Consider the following 20,483-nt stretch of genomic DNA (forward strand, 5'->3'; position numbering starts at 1 on the left):
TGGTAACTCCCTCAGAGGAGATATACACATGAGTTCATCAAAAGGCATGTACAGGAATGTTCAGAGAGGCCTCATTCGTTCCAGTCCCAAACTGTGAACAGCTCACATATCCACCAGTGGTAGACAGACAGGTAGATAGTGGTAAGTTCACTAAGTGGGATGAATGCTCCCCAGCGACAAACACGATCTGCTGCTTCACACATAGATACTGTGTCTCTCAGACATCCTGTTCCATGAATAAAGCCAACCCTGAAGACAACATAATGTGTGGTTCATAATGCTACTTCAAAGCAGGCAAAACTAATCCATGATAATCTAGAATATTAAATTTGGACGTGTGCCCTGGAGCAGTGGAACTGGGATTCATGGGTGTGGCACAGGTGAGGCTTCCAAGAGACCAGAAGTTTCAGCATAATGGGCTGGTGGCTGGGTGTGGCTGGGCCTGCTGCAGCTGTACACGTCCCTGCCCCATGCACCTTATAACCATTTCCTAATGTCCTGCTCCTCTTCTGGGGCCATGCATGGCCTCAGTGTTGAGCGGCCCACGTGTTTTTAGAAATCAGCCACCTGGGAAAAATGACTTCTACCCATATGAGCCACCTTCTGAGCATCCTTCCCTGGAAATGGGAGGATCCATGTGCTTCCGGCTCAAGCCTGGGCTCATCTCTGCAGGCTTTGCTGCTGTTTAGGCCCCAAATGCTCTGACAGTCACCAGGTGTGTTGTTGCAGTAAGTAGCACCGGACTGTGGACTGCAGATCTGGGCACAAGCAGGTTACAGACAGTCAGATAATTTGAACAATACAGTTGCAGACCACAGCTTCCTTTGTCCAGAATTTGAAATCGTCATAGAAACAGAAGATGACGATTACACCTGAGTTTCAGAAACCAGAGATGAATCGGAGATTACAGGGAGCTGAGAAAGAATTGGATTCCATGGAAAAATGAATCCAGGGAAGATACAATTTTCCAGAGGTTTAAAAGTAAAAAAGCCCTGGAACTCTAAGGAGATTCTCAAATACAGCAGAGGGAGTGCCCCCATCTGGATCTCTGGTGAAAATATTCTTCAAGAAAAGATTCCAGATTGCCCCTGTGGTGCTAAGGGAATATACGAATTCCAGGTCCTGCCTCAGCTGCCACCTACCAGAAGGCCCGCAGACTGGGCAGGCATGGTTTTCTGTTTGGTTTGGGTTGGGTTGGGTTTTTAAATTATTTATTTAATTGATTGGGGTGACACTGGTCAACAAGAACACGTAGGTTTCAGGTGTGGGCTTCCATGTTACAAGATCTGTATATTGCACCATGTGCCCGCCTCCCAAAATCAAATCTTCTGCCACCCTTTGTTAGGACCCCCTCTCTCCCCCACCCCCTTCCCTCTGACAGTTACCACACTGCTGTTTGTGTTCATGAGTTTCAGTCTCCTGTGCTGAGAGTTGCAGATCCAGTACTGGCTACAAAGAAGAATTTGTCAGGAAGAAAGAGTAAACATATGTACCTGAAAGACAATGTCATAAATCCTTCAAAATGTTCATAATCTCTTAGACCTTGCAATTTCATAATTAGGACTTTTTAAAAATTGAGTTTTGGGGGGTGGCATTGGTTAATAAAATTATATAGGTTTCAGGTGTACAATTCGATAGCACATCATCAGCATATCGTATTGTGTGTTCACCACCCCAACTCAAGTCTCCTTTCATCACCGTTTATTCCCTCTTCACCCTATTCTGCCTTTCCCCACCTCCCTTTCCCTCTGGTAATTATATACTGTCATCTGTGTTTATGAGTTGTTCTTCTTTGTGGTGTGGTTGTTGTTGTTGCTTTGTTTAACCCCTTCACCTTTTTCACCCGGCCTCCCTAAGGCCCCTCCTCTCTGACAGCTGTCAGTGTGTTCTCTGTATCTATGAGTCAGTTTCTATTTTGTTTGTTAGTTTATTTTGTTCATTAGATTCCACGTATCTGTGAAATCATATTTCATTTTTACAACTTTATCTTAAGGAAATAATTATACCAGAGAGAGGTACAAAGATGATGTTTTAGAATGTCTAAATATGAGAGAGACAAAAATGTCCAGTGGCCCATTCATTGAAGGGTCAAAGGTTCGATTTCAGTCAAGGGCATGGGTTGCAGGTTCAGTCCCAGACCCAGTTCAACATGTGAAAACCTATATAATTTTATTAACGAATCATTGTGTCTCTCCTCTCTCTCTCTCTCTCTCTCTCTCTCTCTCTCTCTCTCTCTTTCTCTCTCTCTCTCTCTTTCTCTCTCTCTCTTCCTCTCCCTCCCTCCCTCCCTTCCACTCTCTCTAAAAATCAATGGAAAAAGATCCTCAGGTGAGGATTAACAAAAAAGGTCAAGTGATAGGGAATTACATAAATTTTGGTGCATCTGTCCATTGGGAGGTTAAGGAGTTTTGATACGGACCTATACACACAACCAAATATTAGTAAGGTGCAGACCTGAAGTCACCAAGATACCATTACAGATGATATTCACAGTATGATCATAAATTTTAAAAAATATTTGTGCATGTGTATGTGCACAGAAATAAATCTGGAAAGATATGTAAAAGGAGAATATTATTAAATCTGGATGGAGTTGCTGACTGACAAAGGGAACAAGAACGCATTTTTGAAAGATGTACATGGGCTATATCTTGACGTGAGTGGTGGTTATACACATAAATTCTTCAAGCGATACATTTAATATTTGTCCACCTCAGAAAAATTAAGAAACAATTGCAGCCCAGCTGGTGTGGCTCTGTGGTTGAGCACTGACCTATGAACAAGGAGGTCTCAGTTTGATTCCTGGGTTACAGGAGGCAGCTGATGAATGACTCTCTCTCATCATTGATGTTTCTATCTCTCTTTCCCTCTCTCTTCCCCTCTGAAATCAATAAAAATATATATTTTAGATTTCTTTAAAAATATATATATTTAAAAAATTATTTTTTTTACCTAACAGATATTTCTTTGTTTAAATCTTCCACCTGAGGATATGTTTTCCATTGCTTTTTTAGAGAGAGTGGAATGGAGGGAGGGAGGGAGGGAGGGAGGGAGGGAGAGAGAGAGAGAGAGAGAGAGAGGGAGAGAGAAAGACATTGATGTGAGAGATATATAGACTGGCTGTCTCCTGCACCCACCCTGACTGGGTCGGGGAGTGAACCCGCAACAGAAGTAGGAGGTACTAGTGTGTTTCCTTTACCTGGAATCGAGCCCGAGATCCTTCTGTTCATGGAATGTTCTAACCACCAAGCAACACTGGACAGGTCTTAATTTTTTAAAAGCTACTGACAGCATAGAAATGAAATTATATGTATATATAGTTCTTTAATTGATTTTTTAGAGATATAGGAAAGGAGCAGGAGAGAGAGAAATAATATGAGAACAAAACATTGATTGGCTGCCTCCTGCACACCCCTTGCCCAGGATTGAGCCCCAAACCCAGGCATGTGCCCTGACCAGGAATAGAATGGAATGGAACCAACATCCTTTCAGTGCATGGGATAAGTGCCCAACCAACTGAGCTACACTGGCCAGGGCATGTAATCTCAATATTTCTGACAAACTAAGTTGCTTAGGTGTTATTTTCCTTCTTAATGCCCATCCTTCTAATATTTTTTTTTCTTGAGAAAAGGTCTACAAAGATAGGCATTTTCTCTGGGTAGATTTTACTACACCTTCTTATCTGTGCAGTTAAATTATTTCATCTGTTACATCTTATATTTAGTTAATTACATAGTCTCATTTTTTATTGATTCCTTTTGTCATATTTCAACACCTTTCATTTTTGCTTAATTTAAGAGCCTTAAGGCAAGCGAGACTTTCTTTGCTCTTAATTATTCCTTGCCAAATCATGTTTTAGACATCACAACTCAGAGGTTTTGTATTTTATGTTTTGTTTTGTATGGATCTGAGAGAGAGAGAGAGAAAGGGGAGAGAAAGACAGAGATAGAGAGAAACATAGGTTTGTTTTTTTGCTTATTTATGCATTCACTGATTGCTTCTTGTGCGTGCCCTGACCACAGGAGATCAAACTTGCAACCATGGTGTATTGGGAAGATGCTGTAACTAACTGAGCTACCCGGCCTAGGCTTCATGACGTTTTGAAGTAAACAAGTCACAGAAAGGGCCAACCAAGAGTAGAGATTGTCTCTGGGGAGTGGGGAGAAGCCCAGAATAGGGGAGAGAGAAAGCCAGGATTTGGAAGGGCATGCAGGGATGGGGGGGTGCCTGGAATAAGGGCCCAGTATTCTGCTGCCTTGAAGGGTGTAGACATGGATTCAGGCACCAGAAAAAATGGTCCTGAGGTGGGTTGTACATACTGGCCCCATGGCAAGGACCCTACATAGTTTCACTGAAATTCGATTTTCATCTCTAAGGAAGCCTCTTCCTCCCCCAGCTCCTGCTGGGTTCCCCTCTATCAGGAGAGACCCTTGAAGGAAGATTCAGTCTAAAGTTGCAGATTGAACCTTCATGGTAAAACCTCTTTGCAAATTCCTATTTTACGAAAGACAGGGCTCCCTTTGTGCCATGTCTCCAATGGCATTAAGTTCAGTCATATTCATTCATTTTTTCTCAAACTGATTTCAGCAGAAAAATATTGAAGGCCTGCTCTGTGCTGGGAACTGTCCGTGGTGCTGAAGTCACAGCCATGAACAAAACAAAGTCCCTGGCATCCTAGAACATTAGTTCTTGGTGTAAGCAGAGCAAAACCAAGAAAATACATATATACTGTGCCAAAAACAAGGACAACAAACAAAAATATGTCAGAGTGGTAGCAGGGATCAGGAAGGATGGGGACGGGGGCTATTTCAGACACACCTCCCTGCAGAGGTGACATCAGAGTAGAGGTTGGAATACAATGGGGCAGAGAGGTGTGCAGGTCTCTGGAGGAGGGACCGAGGAGAAGGTGAGTGAGAAATCTTGAAGGAAGCAGAATTTATGTGCTTGATACATGAAGAAGACAGTGAGGGGAGAGGAGTGGGCTGAGAAGAATGGAGCAGGTGATGAAGTCACATGGGTTCCTGTTGCCATGATGAGGATCTGGGATTCTCTGCCAAGTGTGATGGGAAGGCACCCGGGGTGATAAGTGCAGAGGGCAGTGACCCACGTGAAGGACCCCTCTGGGTGCTGGATGGAGAAGGGACCTAACATGCATGACTCTTACTCCCACTGACAGGTCACAGCTCTGCTCTCCCTTCTCCAGGACAAAACCCTCTCTTCTCCTCTGAGCCTCTGAAACAACAACAACAGCAGCAACAACAACAAAAAGGCTGCATGCCCGCCATCATGGCTTAGTGTTTGAGCATCAGTCTATGAACCAGGAGGTCACAGTTCAATTGCCAGTCAGGGCACATGCCTGGGTTACATGCTCAATCCCCAGTTTGGGACATGCAGGAGGCAGCTGATCAATGATTTTCCCTCATCATTTATGTTTCTATCTCTCTCTCTCCCTCTCCTTTTCTCTCTGAAATAAATAAACAAAAACAGGCTGTCTGTGCTGCCTGCATTAAGGCCCATCTGCACACAGGAAGCAATGCCCCCTGGGAATTTAATATTCGAGGCTCTGGCATCCACTCCATGAGCACTTGTCCCTACCCCTTTCTGTTCTCTGAAGCACAAGATCCCATAGGAAAGATATGAACGCTTTTCTATGTCTGGGGATACCTGACCTTATGAGACTTGGTGAGGCCATAGCTGAAATGCCAGAACTCTTTATCCCAGACCCCTTGATGATAGGGTGCCGGCAGGTGACTCAAGCTCAGCTAACCTGATGCGCCCATTCTGCCTTTGACTAGTGGTGGCTGCGGTGGGAGGGCTCTTGCTGACCCTTGGGTGGCGCCCCCTTTGGGAGAGATGACAGGATAAGATTTGATTATTTTCCAAAGCATATATTAAAAGAAACTTTCTGCAGGCACAGACCTAAGGTGGCTTCAGGATGGCACTCAGAGCCAGAGAACGCAGTGCTGCTGCTGGTGGCATATGCAGGAAGACCCATTTCAGGCCCATGCATTAGTCACAATAGTTTCTCAACTTTCTGATCAACAACTTGGTTTCAAAAAGAGTTAGGGCTGCTTAGCTGTGGGCCATGTCTCCATACTTCCAATTAATGCTCAGGGTCTCCTATATCCCTTCAATAAATTCCTTTTCTAAACTAAATTACCTGGAGTGTGTTTATCCTGATTGTGTAGATTTCTCATGGACATAGAGCATATCAGGATGGATGCCTAAGTCCAACTCCCCAGCCCAACATATCTCACGGCACTCCTAGTATCCACTTCCATCCCAGCCCCTCTCTCCCATCCCCATGTCCCCTGCAGCACTTCAGCTTCAGCAGCACCTTCTACAACAGGACAATTAATCCTCTCCCTGGACTCTCATCTTGGCTCTTTTGGAGCATCGCTGCATCCTTCATCTTCCAGGTTCCCAGAGAGCCCAAGACCAGCTCTGGGGTGCTGCCCAAACCTGATGAACCAGATCCCCAAAGAGTCATCCTCAAAACTAACAAAACCCAAGCTGGCCTCAGAGCATACCCCAGGCAGGAAACGTGACTACAAATTAGCTTGTTGTCAACCCTATTACCTTCCCACAGGGCTGGTCTGCATGCTTGTGCACCTGTGCTTAGACCAGGGGTGGGCAAACTTTTTGACTCGAGGGCCACAATGGTTTCTCACACTGGACTGGAGGGCCGGAACAAAAGCATGGATGGAGTGTTTGTGTGAACTAATATAAATTCAAAGTAAACATCATTACATAAAAGGGTACAGTCTTTTTTTTTTTTAGTTTTATTCATTTCAAACGGGCCGGATCCGGCCCGCGGGCCGTAGTTTGCCCACGGCTGGCTTAGACTCAGATGGAGTTTCAGGTGAGGATAAGAAGGGGGAGGAAGTAACCTGTGGAGTAGTGAGATGGGCTCCTACATCTCACCAGACTGAGAACTGGGTTTATTGCTTTCTGGAACCCACACCTGCTCCATCCCCCAGGATTCCCCTCAGGACAAGGTTCTGGCTGTGCCAGCCAGTCCCCAGGTGTGAGAACTATATCTATGATGACCCTGAGAACTGCCCTGTGGTATATACACAATTGAATATTACTTGGCCATAAAACAGAATGAAATCTTACCATTTGCAATAGCATAGATGAACCTATGGGGTATTATGCTAAGTGAAATAAGTCAGTCAAAGAAAGACAAATGCTGTATGATTTCAATTATATGTAGAATCTAAAGAACAACATAAACAAACAAAACAGAAAAAGACTCATAGATGCAGAGGACAGACTGATGATTGCCAGTGGGAAGGGGTGGAGTTGTGGGCTGAGTGAAAAACATGAAAAGATTAAGGACAAATTGGTAGTAACAAAATAGTCATGGTATATACAGTACAGCATAGGGAATAGAATCAATAATTCTATATAACAAAAGGGTAATATGCAAATTAACCCTCACTCCATCACAAATATGGCGGCGTCCATAGCCACAAGATGGCGGCGCCCAGTCCTCTCAGCCCCACCAGAGTCCCCCAGTCCTGGGGGGTTGGCCACTGACAGCGGGCAGCATGAGCGGACTGGCAGAATGCTTGCTTCATTCCACCCCAGTCGGGGAGGGCCTCTGTGCAGCGTGCGCACACAGAGCGGCCGGGGTGGGACACTTGCATGGTCACCACAGCGATGAGGCATGGTGCCTATGCAAGCATCCTGCCCTGGCTGCGGAGAGCCTCTGGACCATGGAGAGCCTCTGGGCAGTGGGTGTGAGGCGGCCAGGCCCTGCAGAGAGCAGAGAACCATGGAGAGTGGGCCTAAGCCATCAGTACTCCCGTATTGGAGAGGGCTCCCCTGAGGGCTCCCAGATTGCAGAAAGTGCAGGTCGGGCTGAGGGACCACCCCTTGTGCACAAATTTCGTGCACCGGGCCTCTAGTATCATAATAACTATGTATGGTGTTAGTTGGGTACTAGACTTATTGAGGGGATCACTTTATAAATTATATAAATGTCTAACCACTACACTGTACACATAAAACTAATATGTACAATATTGAATGTTACTGTAACTAAAAAATAACCAAATATAATTGGAAAAAGCCAGAGGGTAACTATTAAAGAATCAGTGTTATCATCATAATGAGTGATTAGAATGTAATTATCTAATAAGTGGGAAAGAGTAGCAGCCTTTCAAACTAACTTTTCCATGTTTGGTCAGGGAAGGGGATGTACAATTTCTATGTAGATGTAGCAGGGATAGAGGTATAGGATTGTAAATCAGTTTCATTTTCTATTCCTATTTTATCCCATATTAGCTCATTTAGAATCAGGTATCCTATATAATAAAAGGGTAATATGCAAATTGACCCAAAAGGAAGAATGACCGGGAACGACCGGTCTCTATGATGCACACTGACCACCAGGGGGTAGACTTTCAATGCAGGAACTGCCCCCTACTGGTCAGTGTGCTTCCACAAGGGGAGCGCTGCTCAGCCAGAAGCCAGCTCATGGCTAGCCAGCACACTGGCAGTGGCAAGAGCCTCTCTCGCCTCTGCAACAGCCCTAAGGATGTCCGACTAATGGCTTAGTTGGACATCTCCCTAGGGTCCCTGGGCTGCCAGAGGGATGTCTGACTGCCCAGGGAGTGGGTCTAAGCCGGCAGGTGGACATCGCCTGAGGGTTCCTGGACTGCAAGAGGGCATAGGCCAGGCCCACCCCTGTGCATGAATTTTCGTGCACCAGGCATCTACTATATATATATGATCCAACAAAGTCTTACAGCAACAGCTCTATATCAAAATAAAATGAGAAAGAAATCTAAAATTAGAAAATCTAAAAGTAATAAATAGTCTTAAAGTCTAAACTTTTAGCAGGTCAGGTTGGGGATCTTGGAATAGTTGATTACCCAGATGTCCTCTTCCTCTCGTCCTCAGAGATCTCCTTGGTTAGGAGACAAAAACTGTTGACCATTCTGGGTGTGGTTGTTTTTTTTAAATAAGAAACATGAATCCAGCCCTAACTGGTTTGGCTCAGTGGATACAGCGTCGGCCTTCGGACTGAAGGGTCCCAGGTTTGATTCCGGTCAAGGGCATGTCCCTTGGTTGTGGGCACATCCCCAGTGGGGAGTGTGCAGGAGGCAGCTGATCGATGTTTCCCTCTCATCAATGTTTCTAACTCTATATCCCTCTCCCCTCCTCTCTGTAAAAAAATCAATAATATATATATATATTTAAAAAGAAACATGAATCCATGATTTTACACCCTTCAAATTAGCTGCAAACGAATTGGTTTATAATCCGTTTAACTGACACGGTCCCTTTTGACTAGGACGTAGAGAATCTTTATTTGGTGGCTCCCAATAAACAAAATCTCCAGGTTGCTGTGGGTGATCCTTCAAGTCTTTGCATCCTGGGAGCTCATTGTGAAAGGAAGTGGTTACCAATTGGACATTTTCCTGCAGTGACTTCATCAAACCTTGGCAATACTTTAATGTGTCTCCTTTTAATAATGTTGTCTATTGAGTCCCTTCATCTAATCTCCTAGGGCAACTGTAGCGAGCGCCTGGGAAGGCACATGAGCTGATTGTCGGTGGAGTCATGTCCTGGCAACATGCCTTGCTAGAGGCAGGTATGTTGTCAGCCTGACCTTTAGCTCAGGCACCAGTGGGTGGGTTTCATTATCTAAGTTCAGCCAGGCACAAGGAACGGACGCAATTATCCGGGCTCAGCCAGGAGTGACAATTACAAAGAAGCCACAAGAATGCAGAATTGCAGCTTGATCTTTAACCACAATTTCACATAATTTCTTTTGTCTTAAACTCTGGTAAAACTTCCTGGTATCACTCTATCTAATAAAAGTGCTGCACTAGTTCTGGGTGACTGTGTTGCCATCAGAGGGCAGTTTCCCACCTGGTCGCAGATTTTCCTACGGTCTCTGTGTCGGTCTCTTTATTTTTCTCAATCCTCCATCGCTCCTACTCAGGACTTGTCCGCTCTCTAGCCGTGCTGGTCACGGTCCAAGAGAGAGAAAAACTTATAGGCAACCCTTTATCATCTCAAAAGGTGATCATTGATGTCTCCCAAAAGGGGTGGATTGAAGGCTGAAGATTACCAGGATGAGGGGCGACTTTGGGCCACAAGAGATTAAGAGCATCTGTTAACTTTGCCCATTAGATCTTTATTGTTTCATTAATTTGTCCATCAATCCTGAGGATTAGAGGTGATAAATACATTGAAAATGCTGCAACATAGGCCAAATTTCACAAATAGATGTAATTACTTGTCTAGTAAAATGAGTCCTTCCATCACTGTGTAACTCAGAGAGAATTCCCATCTGGGGATTATTTTCTCAGTAAAAATTCTTTATAGTTTGTGTTGTTGCTCTCCTGAAAGGAAAAGCCTCTGTCCAATGTGAGAGCATACAAATTAATACAAATACATATTTACATCCTTGAGATGGTGGCCTTGGGATAAAATCCATCTGCCGTATCTCAGAAGCCCCAGGGGTAAAGGAAATGCCCCTGGGACCCATGGGAGGACTTTCAGGATTGTGTTTAGGGCAAATAGAATCATGGCTATAAGTTTTGAGGGCCATTGTGGGAGGAGGTTCCCAATAGTATTGATTCCCCTGTGACATCAGTTTATCAGGTACCCAGCAGGTCTTTTATTGGGTCCAATCCACAATTGTGGATTACTTTTAAAAGTTCCTCCTTTTGTTTCTATATCCATTTTTCTTTGTCTGTGGCAGTTTCCTGAAATGTTAAGAGTTTTAAAATGTGTTTTGTGGGGTAGATATTTGCAAATCTGGATAACTTTATTTTTTAGGGCTGCTTGCTGAGCAGTTCTGTCTGCCAATTGATTTCCTTTAGCTTCCATAGTATCCAATTCAGAGTGGCCTGATATCATAATTATAATCCATTATTTGGGTTGTTGAATGGCCTTAATAATTCTGCAACCTGTTGTTCATTTGTAATAGGTTGCTCTTAAGAGGTTAATAAACCTCTTTGTTCCCAAAGCATGGCAAATCATGTGTTACTCAAGAAGCATACCGGCTATCAGCGTATATATTTGCAGTCAAGGTCTTTAGCTAGTGACATACCTGAGTTAAGGCAATTAATTCAGCCGGTTGTATTGATTTTATTCCTGCCTCATAGGAGCTTCCAATCATACCAACTGAAGTAATGGACTTCTGGTCAAGATGGAGGCATAGGTAAATGTAGTACTTGTCTCCTTTCACAACCACATCAAAGTTATAACTAAACTACAGAACAACTTTCATTCAGAACCGCTCTTACCTCCTTTATCAAATATTACTTGACCATATTGGCATGGATGGATTTCTGGGGTCTCTGTTCTGTTCCATTGGTCTATATGCCTGTTCTTGTGCCAGTACCAGGCTGTTTTGATTACAATTGCTTTGTAGTATAGTTTGATATCTAATGTTGTGATCCCTCCAACTTTGTTCTTCTTTCTTAAGATTGCTGAATTTTAATAGAAATTGCATTGAATCTGTAGATTGTTCTGGGTAGGATGGATATTTTAATGATGTTATATGCTTCTACTTGTTTGTGTCTTCTTCTATTTCCTTTGTCAATGTTCTATAGTTTTCTGAACATAGGTCTTTTACCTCCTTGGTTAAGTCTATCCCTACTATCTCCTTGGTTTTTTGTTTTACCCAGAGATTCCACTTCTGGGAATATATCCTAAGAATCCCAAAACACCAGACATAAAGAATATATATGTACCCTGTGTTCATTGCAGCGTTACTCATGATAGCTAAGATCTGGAAACAGCCCAAGTATCCATCAATAGATGAGTGGATGGTAAATGGGATTTTTTTCAGTTTCTCTAACTCATGCTCTTTTTGGTGTATAAAAATGCGATCTAGTGTGTGTGTGTGTGTGTGTGTGTGTGTGTGTGTGTTTAAACATTTAAGCACCTTTATTTTTTAATTTTTTGTTTGTTTGTTTTTGTTAGTTCTCACCTGAGGGTATTTTTCTATTGATTTTTAGAGGGAATAGAAGAGAGAGGAAAAGACAGAGAGAAACATCGATTTGAGAGAAACACCGATTTGAGAGAAACACATCGATTGGTTGCCTCCTGCATGCACCCTGACCATGGCCGGGGAGGAGCCTGAAACCAAGGTTCATGCCCTTGACCAGAATCAAACCCGGGACCGTTTGGTCCTCAGGCTGATGCTCTAGCCACTGAGCAATACCAGCCAGGTTTGATCTCTGTTTTTTAAGCCATGAATTATAACAAAGAAGAAAGATTCTTTGTAGTTATGTTCAGGGATTCAAGTGTTTTCAGAAAAGTGATTCTATCTAAATCTGACAGTCTTGTTTCTCATTAAAGAATGTGCTTTCAGTCATTCTGACCAAATCTTTGTATCTTTAAACACTTTACTGTCCAGAAAAGAAACTGAGATTGTGACTCTATGACTCACTGTTTGGGATCCTGGGTGTAGAAGGAGGGGTGCTGTCAGAGTGTAAAGATGCTTGCCAAACCTCTGACAGTGGCCCCAACATGAGTCTCTCTCAGGAAAGTTCCAGTTGGAATGGACTGGGTAGTGAATGGCTGTAATGGCTACTGGTTGGGTCTCTGGCAATTTTTCTGGGCCACATATGGTGGGTAAGAGCTATGGCACCCTGTTCTGAGAATCCATCACATCCTCAGAGTCAGTCTGCCTTTGTGCGTGGTAAATGGGACCATGGGCCCCTTTCTCATGCTCCAACTCCCCCTCCCACCCAGTGGGAAACACAGTGAAGGCCATCAGTGAGGGGATTGTGAAACCTCGAGAGCCTGGCCAGCTCTTCAGTCAAGAAAAAAGCATTTGGATCTCACACAGCTTTTGCATGTCCCCTCTTTCTGCATGCCCTGTTTTCTTCTGTTTTCTATAAAACCTTGTGTTAGGAATGTCTGGGTGCTGGCAAAACAGTAGCACCTGCCAGTGCCCCCATTGGGGCTCATCCACAGACAGGATGAGACTTAGTGGTTCAAATTCACAGGATGGAAGCCGGTGTCACAGTAAACTTCAGTAGTTGGCCACCAGCGCTGCACATGTAAGTCCTAATAAACACACACCTTTCACAGCCACTCATCCGGGTTATTTCTTTGGGAATCCAAGAACAGTACACTGAGCTTTTCTGGGACCTCAGCAGTTTGCATAACACTTTGCTTTTAGTTTTGGTCTAAACACTGGGCAGCTATGCTTGGGTGGTGTGTCACGGCTTCCCAGGAAGCAATCTGTATATGACTCAGCCACAACACCCCCAGGCCACACCGAAGCTCAGGGAACCTAGATACACAATACTGACAGAGGAGGAGCTCACAATTGTAATTGAGGGAACAAAGGTGCATATTAGGGTGCCCTGATTGTATCTTTAATGACTATTTCATTCAATATGATAATAACTTCTCATTGTTATCTTTTAAAACACTTTCTAACTTACTATTTTGAAATACTTTAGACTTACAAAAATGTTTTAAAGACATCAAAGAATTTCTATCTTTCACCCAGCTTCCTGTAGTGTAAGTATCTTATATAACACAGTTATTACAACCAGGAAACTAACATTGGCATGACACTAGTAACTAATCTACAGACTTTATTTTTATTTTCCCAACTGCCCCCTACTGTCCGCTGCCTGCTCAGGATCCAGTCCAGAATCCCACACTGCATTTGGTCATTGTGACCCCTTGTGCCCTTCCATCTGGGATAGTGTCCTCGCTGTGTGCTCTTAGAGTCTGTACTTACCTATTTCAGATCCACTAGTTATAGGACCAAACTAATGGCCAAGCTGTTTACATCTCCCTGCAATCCAGTGTCCATTCTCTACACAGACCCTTTATCTACTTTACACACCAAACCAGTATTTCCTCAGCTCAGGGGAAATCAACCAGAGCCAGGAGCCAGACAGCTAGAAATCACACTAACGCCCAGAGCCCACCAACATTATTCAAAGTAGCTGACCCTAAGCTGTTTCCTCCGCCCTGCTCTGCCTTTTCCTAGGAAAACACCCAAGGGCTCTGACCTATGACCCTCTTTCATTCCTGCTCTGCCTCCTGAAACACCTGTTGCTTTCCTGTGTGGCCCTGCACACTGTGCCTCTCCTTTTTAGGGAAACTATAGCATCGAACTTCATTCAATGCATTGGCCTTGCCGTATCATCACTTAATCACCTCCTGCATTAAACTACCACGGCACAGCTACTTCTTCCTTAATCCTTACCTTTCTGGTCAGCTTTGGGAGGTCTTGTCTGCGCATGTGCAGCCGGGCCTGCATCCAGGAGATTTGAACAAAAACCACATGGACTTCTGGGGCTCCCCCTGTGCACTAATTCTTGGATGACACACTTAAGAGATTTCAGCTTCACCCTGTGTCAAAAACAAAGGACTTTCTCAAGGACTGCTGTGTTGTAATGAGATCCCTGCTACTTGGACAAAGTTGGGAAATTGTCCCCAGCAGAAAGCTCAATTATACTGGTGCTCACTTTGTGAGGTTCTTTTCTTTCAGAGGTTTAGGTCTTATGCTGCCTTTATCCACTACCTGAAGGCAGTGGCCTCAGTTTTACAGTTGTTATTATCAGGGAAAATGGTCTGGTTTCCGTTAGTGCCCTCATGATAGTAAGTAGGAGAATCTTCATGGTCATATTGGTCAACTATTTTATCAGGTACAAAATTTTAGATAGACTGTTTTCATTTACCTCTTTAAAAATGTCATACTACCACTTCTCTGGTTCAGTAAGAAACTCCCAATTAGCTCTGTTCATGTCCTTGGCCAACAGACCAGACTTGCCCTTGCAGGACTCCTGATTTCACACCACCTTCTCCCATGTGAGTCACCATTTTCTTTTTTTTCTACTCCACAATCCCCAGTTCAATGAAGGTTATTTCTTGATTTGTATGTCTCTTTATTTGGTTTGAAACTCCCCTGGGTCCCGAGATGGGAAAGGAGCTCAAGTAACTAGATAGATAAGAGGGGGCTGGAACCCAGGAAGGGTGTGGCTTGGGGAAAAAGAATGTTTTCCTAGAGACACTGTAACTTCTGTTCATTCCCATGTGGTGGAGGGGAGAGGTGAAAGTGACTGGTGTCATAGGTCAATCATACTGAACCCCTGACTGATTGACTTCCAATGTGCCACTCGACTGAGGGAAGCATGTTGGGGAGAAATGCTGGGCTGATAGAGACAGGCAGAGAAAGACCCAAGGTCATGTCTTTGAGTTCCTGGTTCCAAAGAGCCATGGAGCTGGGTCCCACCCATGCCAGCAGACCCAAGAATTGGGACTGGAAGTAGACTGCATGGAGGGCTGCAGGGTTTTGGGGGGCTATACTTTGTTGAGCAAATAACACAGACCTCAGGTGAGTGCAGTGCAATGCTATCTCCTGAGGGGCATCTGGAAGATTTAGGTGATTTAACCCATTGAGGATGAATTGTTTCTGCCCGAGATACAAAAGCATGGGAAAACTTAAACAAAAATAAGTCAAATCCTGCTGTTCTGACAGGAGTACTTTAGGCTCAGCCATGTCAAAGAGGGAGTGGGGCCCTAGCTGGTTTGGCTTAGTGGATAGAGCATTGGACTGTGGACTGGAAGGTCCCCGGTTTGATTCCAGTCAGGGGCACATGCTTGGGTTGCGGGCTCAGTCCCCAGTGGGGGGTGTGCAGGAGGCAGCTGCTCAATGACACTCTCTCATTGATGTTTCTATCTCTCCCTCTCCCTTCCTCTCTGAACTCAATAAAAATATATTTTAAAAATAAAAAAATAAGAGAGTGGGAGCAATGATTCCTAGCTCCAAACTGTTAACTGTGCCTTCATTTCTGAGAGGAGCTTTATTTTGATGAAAAGAGGAGAGCTGGTGAGCCAACGGATGCAACTCTCTGATGTCATGAGTTGGTGAGGGTGATTCTCCATGACAAACTCTGCATAATGAAGTCTTTTCCCTTAAATGGGATTGGGCATTTTGACTTGGGTGTGGGATAGGAAAGTCAGAACTGCTGGGGAATTTGCACGACCGTGGGAAACATCTCCAGAAACAAAATCTCTGATAAACATGACTCTCCGGTTTGGAAGGTTTAGAATTGGTGCCAGGTTTACTGAAGGCCGTTAAAAAGGTGGAATTGAAACTCTGGGTCCACACTGGCTCCTACTCTTGTTACATAAGACAATGAATTTGTACATAGATTTTATTTTGTTTTCTGTTTACATATGACTCAGCGCATCTTACACAGCCTGCTTCACAGTTCCACTCCTAGTGCTGTTTCTGATGGAACACTCTAACATGTGCATAAAAATATGTGCAAGATTATTTATTGCAGAACTTTTTCGGGTAAAACTGAATAATTGGGAACAACTCATGTGACTTTCAAAGAAGACAAATGAAATTACAATTTCTTCATAAAATGGAAATCTAGAAATCTAGGCAGCCATAAGAAATATTGGTGAGAGCCTTAGCTGGTTTGGCTCAGTGGATAGAGCGTCGGCCTGCAGACTGAAGGGTCCCGGGTTTGATTCCGGTCAAGGGAACATGCTTGTGTTGCAGGCTTGATCCCCAGTAGGGGCCATGCAGGAGGCAGCCAATCAATGATTCTCTCTCATCATTGATGTTTCTATCTCTCTCTCCCTCTCCCTTCCTCTATAAAATCAATAAAAAATATACTTTTTTAAAAAGAAATATTGGTGAGCTTTTTGGACTTCAGAGATGTCTTGGTGGAAGTGAAGTGGATTAGACAGACATGTAGGTCCCAGTCCTTGGATGAAGGTGCCTTGCAAATGAATGGCCCTGAGGCTGAGAGGGTGATAGATACCTGAGTCATCAGAAGTTCTTTCTCTTTATGGCACACATTGGCTCAGGCTACAATAACGAGAACCTATGCTAATATTATCCTATTTTTTTAAAAGAGAAAAGTGTGGCCTACATGTACCCATATTTATATGCATATAAATATATAACATTTATAGAAAAATGCAAGCTGTATGCTGTAAACACAGTTACCATTGGGGAGGGCAAGCGATGTAACAAATATTGTCAACTCTCACTGTGTAATCTCTAGTTCTCAACAGATGGAACAGTTTTCAATAAAATATATCCTGTAGTCTGTACTGTTATTTTAAGCAATATAAGAAGATTGGGATAGACCAAATGTAGATTGAGAAAAGGTGACAGGAGGGAAGAGTCACATAGAGTGGACAGAGACAGCAAAACTCCTCAGCAACAGAGAGTCCAGGTGGAGAGAAGTCGGGGACAGGGCGGCAGATCTTGTTGTTGGCATTGGCACTGGCGGTGGCTGGCCTACCTCTGGACCCAGGCACAACGAAGCTCACCAAGCCCCCTCTGTCTGGGGACAGTCCATGGCAACAGGTCTTCTCAGTCCAGGGGGCTTTCCCCTGACCCCCTGATCTGAGCAGAGCTGACTGGACAGCTCTCCCACTTCCCACCTACAACCTGGAGCTGGGACTCCACACATCCCTCCAGCCAGAATCTGAGAGCAGGTCACCGGTGCCATCCCTGGCATGAGGACCCACTTGTCTTGGGTGGAAGTGAAATGGGTTAGACAGACATGTAGGTCCCAGTCCTTGGATGATGGTGCATTGCAAATGAATGGGCCCTGAGGCAGAGAGGGTGATAGGTACCTGAGTCATCAGAAGTTCTTTCTCGGCTCAGGCTACAATCACAAGAATCTAATGCTAATTGTCTGGAGTCTTTCCAAACAATTTCATAGCAGGAAGGCCATGAGCAAGCGTGCCTAGCCAGGAATGGAAGGTAAAGTTGCTCAGAGAAATTCTATCTCTGGATGCCATCACCCTCCTATCAGGCTTCAAATCTCTCCACCTCAAGACTCACACCACACCTTTGCTTAGAACCCAGCACAGCAGGAGGACAAAGAAGGAAACAAGTCAGGTCTCCTAACCTTAGCCCACAGTTTGAAGGCCAAAAATCAAGAAAAACAACTTCTTTGTTTAATTGAGCACTCAATTAAGCGTAATGATAGCATTTGGCATTGCTTTAAATTGAATTACACCATGATGAGATGGGAAACACAGAACTGTGGTCTCCAAAGCCTTAGAGCACCCTGCACCCCACCCCACCCCTGTATCCCAGGGCCAGGTGGATCCCAGACTCCTCTTGGGGGAGCTGCAGGAATCATGGGCTCTGGTCCCTCTGGCAGGTCAACTAGAACGACAAACAGAGGGACTCTGTGAGACTGGGCTTGACGGAGACACAGATGCAGAGCAGGTGAATGAGAATCTGGGACAAGAGGTGGAGAGATGGAGGACAGAGCAGGTGCCCTGCCTGGAGGACCCAGACATTAAACTGTCCCCTGCTCACCCCACACTCTCTGCAGCCTGTAGCACAGCAGGGCCCTACCTGAGGCATTCCTTCATGACGGGAGTAGTCAGACTTCTCTCCTGGCACCTTTTCCTCAAAGTCATCTTAGTCATCTTCTCTAGGAAACCAAAGGATTTGAGGCTGCACAGCTGGAAACAGGGCCAGTAGGTGCAGTTATATCCACATGGGCGACTCTGGACAAAGGGCACAAGGTCTCTTCCACACAGCAGTGCTCCCTGGCATCATAGATCTGGTTCCACACCTGTTCCCAGGGGCAGCCTGGGAGATGGAGCAGGTGTGAGTCCCAGAAAGCAATAAACCTGGTCGCAATCTGGGGTAATGTAGGAGCCCATCCCACCACCCCATGTGTTGCCTCTTCCTCATCCTTATCCTCACCTGAAACCGCTCTGAGACTGAGCACAGGTACACAAGGATGCAAACCAGCCCTGTGGGAAAGTAATGGGCTTGGTGACGAGGCCAATCTGTAGTCCGGGGTATGCTCTGAGGCTAGTTGGGTTCTGGCTGAAGCACGGTGTTAGTTTGGGGATGATTCTTCTGGGATTTGTTTGACTGGGTTGGGGTCAGTGTCCCAGAGCTGGTCGTGGGCTCTCTGAGACCCTGGAAGGTGAAGGATGCAGGGATGCTCCAGAAGAGCCAAGGTGGGGTCCAGGGAAGGGACCGAGTGTCCTGTTGTAGAAGGTGCTGCTGGGACTGAGGGGTTGCAGGGGCCATGGGGATGGGAGGGAGGGGGCTTGGATGGAAGAGGACCTCTGGAGAGTGATGGGGGGTGAGATATGTTGATCTGATGATGTTGGACTTGGGGATGGGGTCCTCCTTACCCAAGGTGCATCTCCTTGTCACAGTGGCTTTGCAGCAGCCTCGAGGGGAGTGCGGTGGAAAGTGTCTGAGAATCTGAAATGGCTTTTATTGCAGCTTAAAGGCTCACGTGTGATTCTGCGAGGATCTCTAGGTGACCTCAGTCAGATCAGAGAGTTCCCAATTCCCAAGTCACTCTGATGAGAATCAGACTGGACAGAAGGAAACCCCACATGAGCCCTCACTGGACAGGAGGGGCTGGGTCATGCATTCAATCAAACTATGCCTCGCCCACGCACAACTTTCAGGGGACACTGTGTGTTCAGGGGCCTGAGTCTGCTCAGCTACCTCTCCCTTGGTGTGTTAGCACACCCCAACAGACCCTGTTAGATACACTTACACTGCATGATGCTCCTGGTATTTCTGTCCATGAGCACATGGCATGACACATGTGTCAATTTGTAAGACTCTTAGAAGAGTGTGTTCCTCCTGGTAAAACCTTATCAGTGATTGCTAAACATTAGAAAATAATCTTTTCATAGCTATAACTTTCTAACATTTAAAACTATATCCTGACCTAGTCGTTTTGGCTCAATGGATAGAGCATACTGAAGCGTCAGCCTGCGGACTCAAGGGTCCCAGGTTCGATTCTGGTCAAGGGCATGTACCTTGGTTGTGGGCACATCCCCAGTAGGGAGTGTGCAGGAGGCAGCTGATCGATGTTTCTCTCTCATCGATGTTTCTAACTCTCTATCCCTCTCCCTTCCTTTTTGTAAAAAATCAATAAAATATATTTTTTAAAAAATAAGGCTGTGTAGAAAATTCTATCCACAGGAAATGCTTATTTCTAGAAATCTTTTTAAATATATTTTTATTTACTTTTAGATAGAGAGGGAGAGAGTGATAGAAACATCAATTGGCTTCCTCCTGCATGCCCTCTATTGGGGACCAAACCTGCAACCTGGGGAGGTGCCCTGGCCTGGAATCAAACCAGAGACCTCTTTGTCCATGGGACTATGCTCAATCCACTAAGCCACAGCAGCCAGACTATTTTTATAAATCTTATCTCAAGAAAAAATAAATTAGAAGTATGGGATTTTTGAGAACCAGGATGGCAGGGTAGGTAAATGCCTGCACTCAGCCACCTTTCACAACAACATCAAAACTAAACTAAACCCTGGCCAGTTTTTCTCAGTGGATAGAGTGTCAGCCTGGGAACTGAAAGGTTCCAGGTTTGATTCTGGTCAAGGACACATGCCCGGGTTGTGGGATCAATTCCCAGTGTAGGGTGTGTAGGAGGCAACCAATCAGTGATTCTCTCTCATAATTGATCTTTCTATCTCTCTCTCCCTCTCCCTTCTTC

General features: G+C 44.8%; 1 pseudogene; it reads left to right on the top strand.

The window, feature by feature from the left end:
* Nucleotides 1–521: 521 nt before the first annotated feature.
* On the top strand, nucleotides 522–1,483 carry LOC102251901 (annotated as a pseudogene).
* The last annotated feature ends 19,000 nt before the right edge of the window (nucleotides 1,484–20,483 follow it).

Source organism: Myotis brandtii, unplaced genomic scaffold, assembly GCF_000412655.1.
Source record: "Myotis brandtii unplaced genomic scaffold, ASM41265v1 scaffold2252, whole genome shotgun sequence".
NCBI classification, from domain to species: Eukaryota; Metazoa; Chordata; class Mammalia; order Chiroptera; family Vespertilionidae; genus Myotis; species Myotis brandtii.